This window comes from Cynara cardunculus (assembly GCF_001531365.2).
Source record: "Cynara cardunculus var. scolymus isolate 2C chromosome LG 12, CcrdV1, whole genome shotgun sequence".
NCBI classification, from domain to species: Eukaryota; Viridiplantae; Streptophyta; class Magnoliopsida; order Asterales; family Asteraceae; genus Cynara; species Cynara cardunculus.
Genome location: NC_037539.1, coordinates 16,282,318 through 16,294,395, shown reverse-complemented (window position 1 = coordinate 16,294,395; position 12,078 = coordinate 16,282,318).

The following is a 12,078-nucleotide window of genomic DNA, read 5'->3' as shown; positions in this document are numbered from 1 at the left end:
TTTTAGCATCTCTGTGTGATTCTATAAGGAGAGTTTATTTTACAAACTTTCATCTTATTATGTTGAAATTTGAATCGTAGTGTTCTTTACATGGGGATGATATAAAACTGTTTTTCATGCTATGATTAGCATAATTGTGGTATTTTGATATGTTTATATCAAGTGAATGGAATATGGGTGGCATATCAAGGATATGTGTATTTTGTTTATAAGGGTGACATATCAAGTAGAGGTGTATACCAGGATAAGGGTGGCATAATCAATGTAATGTAAAAACTGGGTGTTTTTTTATCAAGTTGTGATCTTCCCTTTTATGATCAATCTACATAAAGCTTCATGAAACAATGGCAGATCTAGAATTTTATCAAGAACATGAGAGGAGATAGATGAGAGAGAAAGTCAAAGCTCCAATCTTAGTCAAACTTCAATATAGGTAAACTGATATTACAGTGAAGCTCCTTTTTTAAAATTACAAAGAATAAACCCTGTATATAGGGTCAAACTTGAAAGCCTAGTCAAAGTCAAACTTATCTGTCAAACACGATGACTTAAAACAATTATAGACGAAGTTATCTTTTCAATATGAATACAATTTAACACTGATTTTCAGTCCTAACATTCTCCCCCATTGTATTCAGGTTTGAAAGAATTTACGCGCTTTGAATCTCGTTTGAACTTTGTCTCTTTAAGCACTTTATGACTTCTTCAAAAACTTCAAAAACAATCTTCACTTTAAAACTTCAGATGAACTTTTGTTGAGAAAGATCTTTTAATATTCTCCCCCTCGAATGTAGAACAGCGATGATCTTCTCTTTTGACAATGTAGAACAAAATCAGCAATCATCTTCAGATATGACCTTCAAGATGTGATCTTCAAAGAATTTTCTTTAGATAGTAGACTCTAACATTCTTCCCAAAAATGAATTTCTTCAGATAATGAACAAACTTTCTTCTTCAAAACTAAACATTCTCTTTGACGAGAAATCTTTATCAGTAAACTTTTGAAATGATGATCTTCACATTCAAAAACTCTCAGACATTTTAGCACATGAATAATCTTCTGTAATAATCTCCAGTTACAATCCTTTTGTGTCTTTTGCCGACTTTGATGTTACTCCCCCTTGATCTTTATAACAAACTTCCCATATAATGTTCGGAATTGAACATTTCATTCATTATTACATACTCCCCCTTATGATGAAATGAGAATCATTATATCATACTTCAGAATGAATGAAACTTCAACGAGAACCGTCAATTCATAAAAATGTAAGCATATCTTTTCAAATCCACTTGTATAATCTTTTCAGATTAAGGGAATGGAAAGGTAACAACAAATTTCAACTTATGAAATTGTTTTCAATCTTATAAAAAGATTGGCCTGTGAGTATGACAAATATACTCAGTACAACGGATGTACTGTATATATATATATATGAGACTTTTTAAGGTTCATCTCACCAGGTCTTCCATTCAATCATCGATATCTTATGAAAAGTATATCTATGAATGGTTCGGCAAACTAACATAAAATTTGCAAAATATGTGTAGTGTAGAAAGATAAAGCAACATATGCTTCTGTTTAGGCTCAAAAAGATAAACCGTGTGGACTACACAAATTTATCAGACTCAATTCGTGATCAAAAAGACTTGAAGAGGGGACATATACCTTTCTGATTCAATATCATCTTTCTCCGAATGAGAAACTGATAGATTGTGAGTTGCGTGCTCCGAGTGTTATTGACACACTTATCTGTTGTGAGATAAATGAGTAGCTGATGGGCTTGTGACAAGAATTGGCATGGGTTTTGCCTTTTTCAATATTAGTCTCGAAAGAATTGAGAACTAATAGATTATGTGGTATGCCTGGAATTTAGAAGTTTGGAACAGGATTTTTATAATCTTTTAATCCTGACACAACTCTCGTCAATTCTTTTGGCTCACAACAACTACCCCTCTCTTTTTCTTTTTAAGTTCCGCACACAAGCCCTTTTTGAGTTTAAGCTCACTCGGATATGGTTGTCCTCTTAGGTAGGTTTGTCGGTTTTGACATTCCATAGAGGTATTTCTGTTAAGCACTCAGTCCCTCCGAAATTTACTGTAAGCTCAGTTGATAACAACAGTTGATCAAGATGATATTGCAATGAAACACAATGATCAAATATAAAATTGATCAAGATATTTGACTTTTAAGCACAATGAATGAAGGAGTGATACGACAAAATCAAATTATTCAGTAATTGAGAGAAATGAATGAAGATCTGTAAGTACGAGTTTACAGATTCTGATTTTCAAAGAATTAACGAATATGTATCAATCAAAGTAAAAAAAATCAAGAAACAAACTTTGAATACTAACGAGCGTATTATCACCGAAAATGATTTTTTCGTTTTAAGAGACGTGATAATAACAATTTCAAGAATACCTGAAACAGGTATTGGAATTATGTTCGCTGAGAAATTACGCAAGTAAAATCTTAGGAAATACTTGTTCAGAGAATGTACTCGTTTCCGAAGAACAGTTGCATTTTCCAAAAACTTTTATTAAAATTTCTAGATACTCCCCCAAGAAAATAGATTAGGAAATATTTCGATTTAGCTCAAATTAAAAAAATGGAAACATTTTTAGCACGGGTCCTAAACTGGGTGTTTAGAAACCACACTCGGTAAAGCATGGGTTCTAAACTGATATATTCAGAAGCCTTATTTGGAAAGTTTACAACTCCCCCTAAATTAGTGCATCATTGAATGAATTTTTGATCAGCGCAGTAATGACACACCTGCAAAATAAGATCAGACAGATTTTGGTACCCAAACGAGCTTTAGCCTTATCCTCGAGGCGTCTTCAGCTAACCCTCTCAGCTCTTCAGTAATTTCTCTCATCACTGTCGTATCAGTGGTACCTACCCCAATTGCCTCAGTGACCCAAATCATTGAAGGTGTGAATATCAGTGCCGCCCCCGCTGAACACCCACGTCTCTTCTCAACCATTTTCTCTTCTCCTCCTTCTTTGGTCTTTACATATGTCGATGATGTATTATCGACCGTCCTCCATGATACTGAGACACACACCACTGAACCTGAGGTTGCTCCTCTTTTTTCACTTATACATTGTATTTATGTTTTTGTCTTTTAAGTTCTAGCGATCATCACTAAGTCTGTTCAATGATCGCTGAAGAACTTGTATTGTAATCAATCAGAGACAACGATACTTCAAGAAGACAACACTCACACCAAAGAACCTTCAGCTAATGTCGAAAACTGAAACTGAAGATTAGAGACTGGCGAGTACGTGATCTAGAAGCGGTACTCAATGATTACAAGCCCGTCTACATATGTGTGAAGACTGCTCAAGCCTCAACGAATGCTAAAGAGACCTTCAAGTTATTCCAGCATTCAGTGATCAAAGGAAGCTTGCTTAGCACGATTTTTGTTGTCTTATTCTTATACACACAAAGGACAAACTCATACCCTTCTAAATGTTGGTACGGTACGGACCCAACTAGTTGACTCTATTGCCCACCAACTTTAGGGAAGGATATCTGCTCATAAATAGTGCTTTTTGTACTATTCACTGTAGCAAAGGACAAGCCGTCCTCTTAAGGCTTGACACGCACTATAACCCTACCATTTTGCATTAAATGAACATTTAATGCACTGGGTATAAATAGAAGTGTTTCGTCTCCATGYAGAGTGCGCGCAACTCACTCTCTAAACCTAATTCTTACTTTGAGCATTTTCTAGTTTAAGTAAAGTAACTTTTCTTACAGCATTTCTTTTCTTATTTGCTAAGAATCTATGTGTAATCAAAGATTGTTTAGATATGTTTTCTTACCTTATCTTTCCGCAAACAGTCTTGTAAAATTTGTATTGATCTTTTTTATCAATATACATTTTAAATTTGAAAATATTGTGTTTGTATTCACCCCCCCCCTTCTACAAACTATTGTACTTATCTTGTAGACCCTCAAGGGACCAACAAATCCTAACTTAGGTTTCATGTGCACAGTGTTGGGTATGTAAGGACCCTTCGTTGGCAATGATAGGTTCAACATAAAGATGTCTGGCTTCTACGAAGCCTTCAGGACTTTATCTAAGGAGAACTTTGTTTCATGTTCGTTCCTCAGGGTTGGTCCGTCATTAGGACTTGAAGGTCTTCTTCTTCCACCTTTCTTTAGTGTTGGCTTTTCAGGTACAGCAACATATCATGACATCTTCTTGATTAGCTTGCTGATGATGTCTTAAATAATGGGCTTGTGCCTTGACTTTTAGCGCTGAATGGCTTGGCGGATCTCCAGCCATTCACTGTATCCATACTGACTAAGGTAAGAAGGGTACTCCGTGACAGCATCAAGATTATCCCTGGTGATGAGCATTGAGACCAGAACTCCACCGTCTTTCGTCTGTCTGCTGATAGTGTCGTTTAAAATAGGGTGAGGAATAATTTTGTAGACGTTCTTCGCTCCATTTTCTGTCACAGTTGGCCAGCTTCATCGCTTTCTCATGCTCAGGTTCTTGAGGTTTTCTTTTTCATCAACACCCTTGTCTTTCGACTTGGTGTTCTGGTTCTTTTCAGAGGTCTCCTTCTCTTTCTCCCCTTTCTCCCCCTAGGATGCAGAATCCCTGAGAGAAATGCCTTTCGTGGCATTGATAGATCTCTTGTACTGTTTGGTGAAGTCGTCGTCATCATCGTGTTCATCATCATCTCACAAAGATCTTCACCAGTGTTAGGAAGGTTGGAAGAATCACCGCCTTCATCTTCATCATCATTTTCCATATCACCCGCATTAGCTGCAGAGGTGATTGGAAGGTCTTTGTCACGAGCTTTAGCGCCATCTCGGACAACATCAACATCTTTAGCTTCAGGAGCTTCACATGAAGTTGGATTTTCATCAGCAACCTCAACTTCATTAGCTATCACTCTAGGTGCTTCAGCTTCAGTATGAGTCGCTGGGATAGCAGCACTAGGAGCTTCAGTAGTAGCAGCATCAGCACCAACATTCATAGCAACAGCTCCAACATTCAAATATGTCTCCCTCTCTTTGTCTTTGGAGCAATAGCCAAATAAGTGATCCACAGTTCTTATCAAAAGCGCCATTATTTCTTCAAGCTTGGTCATAGTACAGGCTAGAAGAAGAGTAGCCTCCCGTGTTTAATCAAGTTGCTCGCAATCTTCAGTGGTGAAGGACGGTTCAGGTGCTGGTATTGGCTATTGGAGAGTTGCCAATATTTGTTGCATCAGCTCGGTATGCTTTGCAAGATGAGCATTCACTTCATTGGTCTTGTTTGTTAAAGCAGAGATGGCCTCAGCATTGGCTTGCACATCCACTTGCATAGAAGAGAGCTGGTCCTTGACCTCTTTCACTTCAGCTCGGACAACTGATAGGTCAGCAGAGGCTTCTTCCCTGAGAGGCATGTCCTTATGGACTTTGCCCATTTGGATAAGGACAGTCTCCACAGTTGGGAGAAGAAGTTTGACGTCATCAGCCATGTTGTATTCCTCCATGGCTGGCGTCTCTTCGAAAGGACCTAAAAAGGAACAAGGTTGAGCATAAGAAAGCTCTGGCTTAGTATAAACAAAAGGGTAGGAAGGTAGAGTACCTGAGAGTTCATCAACATCATTTGAAGGATTGATCCTGGTTCGCTCCAGGTTGCCTTCGAGAAGATAGGAGACCGTATGCTAAGATGCCTCGATAGGAGAAATCTCAGGTCCAGTGGTGGGTGTTTCATCAAAAAGGAGGACAATCTTTAATGATCATAAACACGTGTTGAGACCAATGAGGGAAGAGAGGAGAAAATGGGCAAGACAGATGGGTCACTGAGGCAGTTAGGATCGGAGCCACAGCTACGACAGTGATTGCAGAAATCACTTAAGAGATGGGAAGGGTAGCTGAAAGTGCCTCGGAGGTAAAGTTAGTTTCAATAGCTGAGACCTTTTGAGAGGTCATAGCCAGAGACGTGGGTATCCCCTTTTTTGTCTATCTTAGCCCTCGATGGAGAACCAAGAGTGGGTTGAGAAAATGGACGTTTGGAAGAAAGGGAGGTGGTGGTTGGGATAGACTTTGGGGGGTTTTCTTTAGTCTTAACCACCTAAGAAGGAGAAGAAGAAGAAAATGAAGAAGGAAGTTGCACAATAGCAAAGAGTGCAACGTCTTCAGTTCTCAGTTTAAGATCCTGAATCCTGGATCCAAGCTTGCAAATAGGAAGGTTACCTTCCTTGGAGTACTTGTCGCCAAAGATCTTGTCGAACACCATGGAGAGAAACCTGGTGTGTTGTACGACCTTCTCCCTTTAGTGCTTGTTCAGCTTCAGCGCCAGGTCCTTGAAGATCATAGCCGCGAAGTTGATAAGGTGTCGACGGATGACAGAAACGCCGATGTTGAGCGCGACCCATGAGGCTTGATCTTGACCACCAATCTTGCCTCCCATACACTGGATGGAGTGGGAGAACAAGTACTGCCACACCGTAAACATGCGGTTCTTCTCGATCTTCGACAGCGACTTGAGAAATGCTGGAGTCCTTCTTCGTTGGCCAAGCATAGCCAATATCATCGAGGCAGGCGATGATGATTTCAGTCGAAGGATCACTGATGAAGGGACCCTTGGGAAAATGAAAAGAGTTCGTAGCTTCAATGCCAAAGCTCACGGTCATGTAGTTGAAGGTAAAGGAGATTTTCTCCACCTGTTGACCATGCTTGTCAGTGTCCTGAACTACTTCAGCAATTAGCCAGAACGGCTGAAGGACTTCTTTCACCATGACAAGTTCATGAGTGAGAGCATAGGCGATTGGCGAGATCTTGAAGAAGGTAGTGGTTTCCTCGTAGAATGATTTGTTCGTAGGGATGTCCAATAAGGCGACATGATTGTTTGCCTTGGACATGTCTTCAATGGAAAAGTTCTCGTTCTTGGTAGCCATTGTCTGTTAAAGGTAAGAAATAAGAAATAACAGGTTTTCTAATACTAGTCCAAGATTTTGATGTGAGCTTTTAAGTTTAGGAACAATAAAAACTTCTTTGAAAAATCCACAAAGAAAATATTATGGTTTTTCAAGAAGAACAAGTGTTTTGAAGCTTTAGATTATAACCAAGGAAAAGAATTTGTTAATAATCTTAATGTTTGTATTTTAAGAGAACAAGTTCTTAAAGAAACAAAAACAGTTTCATAGAACAAGAAGAACAGATCAAAAGATAAAAGAAAGATTATCGACCTTGGAGATTTAGGAGAAAAAGGTCGAAGGTTTTTTAGCATTCATAGTTTGTAGTTCTTGCATGCAAATATGTTTTGGAAGAGGTTCGTCAATAGATTTTGAAAGTGTAAATAAAAATTGAGAAGAGAAGTCTCATATTTATAGGTAGGACGAGGGAGAAAAAGAAATAGGAGAGAGAAAAATACGACTGTTGAGGAAGTGCCATGATGAAAGAGTAGCACGTTCTCATCCACGATTGGATGGAATTTAAAGGAGTCGTGTGTGTCAGACTTTAATGCACGTCTCAAAGCAACATCTATTGGTAAAAGAAAATGTCGTCATTAAAACGGTTCATAATCTATTTCTTTTAAAACGAAAAGGTTTTAAGAAATTCAAAAGCCACTCTCTGAAGAATATGAAAGGGTTTTGAAAGCATTCAGTGATAAGAAGAATCACTGAATGAAAAGACCTTTTAAAACACTTGATCACTGAAGAAAAAAGCTTCAGTGATGGTTTTACTTTAAGAAAGGAAAATATCTTATAGGGATATATTTCCATAAAAGAGTCAGTGACAAGATAAACACTGAACTTATCTTAAGTTTTGAATCACTGAAAGAAGAAAGGTTCAGTGATCATTTTGATTTTAAGAAAAGATAAGTATTTTAGACAGGTATACTTACTTGAAAATGTTCAGTGATAGAAAGAATCACTGAAACAAACCTTTAAAACATTTTGATCACTAAAGAAGAAAAGTTTCAGTGATAGTTTTATGTTTTAGGGAAGAAGAGAGAGTATACATACGTTAGAGAGAAGAGATATATTTACTCAAGAGTTCAGTGATAGAATGAGAGCGATGAATCATTTCACTTACTAATTGATGAGTATAACTGAAGGAAATTAATCTTCAGCGTTTAGCATTCCAAGTTCGTTGATCAAGATGTTAAATTTTGTCTCATCAAGAGGCTTTGTGAAAAGGTCAGCAAGTTGGTAATCAATGGGAACAATGTGAAGTTCAATATTACCATTTATAACATGATCTCAGATAAAATGATATCTGATCTCAATATGTTTGGTCCTGGAGTGAAAAACAAGGTTGTTTGCAATCGCAATAACACTAGTGCTATCACAATAGATAGGAATCTTTGAAAACTGAAGATCGTAGTCGTTAAGCTGGTTTTTCATCCAAATGATTTAGGCACGGCAACTTCTAGCGGCAACGTATTAATCTTCAGCGATTGATGTGGACCCTAAGTTTTGCTTTTTACTTGTCCAGCTCACCAACTTTTCACCGAGAAGCTGACAGCCTCCAGTGGTTCTTTTCCTATCCATTTTGCAAACTGCAAAATCACTATCCTAGTAACCTATTAGGTTAAAAAGTGAACCCTTAGGGTACCAGAGACCCAAGTTAGAAGTTCCCTTCAGATATCTGAAAATGCGTTTTACAGCAATCAGATAGGATTCTTTAGGTTCAAATTGATATCATGCACATAAACAAGTAGAATACATGATATCTGGTCGACTAGTTGTAAGATACAGCAGGAAGCCGATCATTCCTCAATAAATAGTTACGTTTACTGGCTTTCTATTTGGATCCTTGTTGAGAGAGAGTGGAGGAGCCATAGGGAGTTTCATAGATGAGTTGTTAGAGAGATCAAACTCTTTCAGCATATCACGAACATACTTACTCTGACTGATAAAGATACCTTTATCTGATTGCTTGATCTGGAGACCTAAAAAGAAGGTTAGTTCTCCCATCATACTCATTTGGTATTCTTTCTTCATGCGATCAGCGAACCGAAAACATAAAGAGGGATTAGTGTAACAAAAAATAATATCATCGACATATATTTGAACTTGAATGATATGATATTTAACTTTCCTAATAAATAAGGTCTGGTCAATCTTTCCACGGAAAAATTTCTCAGAGATGAGAAATGAGGAGAGGGTATCATACCAGGCACGGGGAGCCTGTTTTAACTCGTAAAGAGCTTTATTCAAACCATAGACATGATTTGGATACTTAGGGTCAAGAAACCCTAGAGGTTGTTCAACATAACTTCCTCTTGGAGTTTTCCATTTAGGAAGCACTCTTTACATTAATTTGGTAGACTTTGAAGTTGCTATGGGCAGCAAAGGCTAGGAAGAGTCGAATAGCTTCGAGTCTAGCCACTAGTGCGAAGGTCTCGTCATAATCAATTCCTTTTTCTTGTCTATAACCCTGAGCAAGAAGATGAGCCACAAGATGAGCCTTGTTACGGGTTACCATGCCTTCTTCATCTAACTTATTGCGATAGACCCATTTAGTGCTTATCACAGTTTTGTCAGATGGACATGGGACAAGGTACTAGACTTTGTTCCTATCAAACTCAATGAGCTCCTCTTGCATGGCAATGACCCATCTCGGGTCTGAGATAGCATCATTGATTTTCTTGGGTTCAACTAAAGAAAGGAAGTTGACAAAGAGATAGATATTACCTAGTCCTCGATGAGTCTGAATACCTGCACTTTGATCACCAAGAATTTGATGAATAGGATGGTATTTTGTCTATCGCTGAGCTGGTATAGGATTATCATCTAAGCATAGATGTTCAGGAACAAAGGATGAGGATTCAGCTGCAGATTCCTCAACAATAGGGACAATTGCTAAAGGAGCCTCAGATTCAGTGACTGATAAAGGTTCAGATGCTGAAGGCATTTCATTCACTGATTGATCAGTGTTTGAAGTATAAGGAGGAACACAACTAATGGGCACTGCAACGATCTCTAAAAAAGATTCGCTTTAGTGATTAGCAGCAACTGCAATGATAAGTGGATCATCTTCAGCTTCCGGAGCTTCAGCGTTGGGTGGAATGCTGAAGGAAACTTTAGGCTGTCCAAAGTGAGAGAACATCCAATTTTCTAGTTCTTCATCATCATTTATGACGGGTTTAGAATTAGCTTCTTGAGATTCATCAAAGTTGACATGAATAGTTTCTTCTATTGTATGTCGATGTTTGTTGAATACTCTGAAGGCTTTACTGAAGAATATCCAAGAAAGATTCCTTCACAAGCTTTGGGATCGAACTTTCCTCATTGATCACGGTTATTAAGAATATAACATGTGCAACCAAAGATATGTAGAAAGCTGAAAGAGGGATTTCTGCTATGGAAGAGTTCATAAGTTGTCTTCTTGAACCTCTTAACGATCAGCAACTGATTTTGAGTGAAACAAGCAATGTTGACAGCTTCAGCCCAGAAATAAGTGGGAAGTTGAGATTCGCTAGCATTGATCGAGCACCCTCAATGATTGTTCGATTTCTCCTTTCAGCGACCCCATTTTGCTGAGGGGTTCTCACAGAAGAGAAGTTGTGAGAGATTCCCTTGTCCACAAAGAAGTTATCCATAATACTGTTTTTGAATTCAGTTCCATGATCACTTTTGATAGATCGTACTTTAATATTAATAAGTACTTCTATTTTTTTGATGAACGATATTATTTCTTCAGGTGCTTCACTTTTGGATCTGAGAATGAAGACCCAAGTGTACTTGGAGTACTCATCAACAATGACAAGTGTATACTTCTTTCCAACAATAGATTGCACGTTCACTGGACCAAAGAGATTCATGTCAAATAGCTGAAGAGGTGATGTCACTGAAGAGATTTGCTTAGACTTGAAGCTAGCTCTTGTATGTTTTCCTTTCTCACATGTTGAGCAAAGAGATTCCTTTGCAAAGGTGTGTTGAGGAAGACCAATGACGAGATCATTTCTAGACGACTCGTTGAGTGTCTTGAAGTTAAGGTTAGAAAGCCATTTGTGCCACAGCCAATGGATGTCTGACGAAGCTTTAGAAAGGAAACAGTTATTCTAAGTGAGACAAGAATCCATGTTGATGATCTAGATATTCTCTAGACGAGAGCCGGTTAGAGCAACCTTATCATCCTTGTCATAGACATAGCATGAATTCTTAGAGAACTTCACTATGAAATCTTTATCACACAGCTGACTGATGTTGAGTAGGTTGTGCTTCAGTCCTTTAACATATGCAACATGCCTGAAAGTGGTTGCACTATTGATTAATACACCAAAACCTTTGGTATATCCTTTTCTGTTTCCTCCAAAGGTAACGGAAGGGCCTCTATCATCCTTTTAGTCTATAAGCAGGGATTTGTCTCCAGTCATATGTCTTGAGCATCCACTATCGAGATACCAAATTCCTTTGACTTTCTACACAAGGGAACAGTTTAAAAATGCTTCGGTACCCATTCTATTTAGGTCCAACAATGTTAGAGGCAACATCTACTGAAACTGAAGAACCAGTGTCAGTAGAAGGCTTCACTGAACCTGAAGAAGAGGTTTCAGTGGGATTAGGAACAACCTCTGATGCTAATGGAATAGAGTCAGTAGGTGCCTTCACTGAGCCTGACGATGAGGCTTCAGTGGTAAGAGGAACAACAATACCTGACACTGAATACTTAGTGTCACTAGTTGTCTTCACTAAGCCTTAAGAGGAGGCTCCAGTGGATTTCTTCTCCTTAGTTGTATTAACAACCTTAGTGTTAGATTTCTCCTTGGTAGATTTCTCAGTCTTGGCTACTTTCTTGCCCTTGGATGGGGGACCAGCCTTGGTTGCAGAAGGACACTTACTGGCAATATGTGTAGTTTCACCACAGTGTCTACACTTCCTATAGCTGGCTAGCTTTAGGGTCAGGAAGTACTAGAGAATAAGAGGGACAAGCTCCAATGATTCCCTTCTCATTTGTTCTAGGAGGAACTTTTGAGGATTTGGAGTCCTTAGGTGAAACATTCACCTTGAGCTTAGACTTAGATTTCTCAGAAGATTCGAATATCTTGATCCTTGGAGAATAAGAAGAAGAAGAAAAAAAGAAGAAGAAGAAGAAGAAGAAGAAGAAGA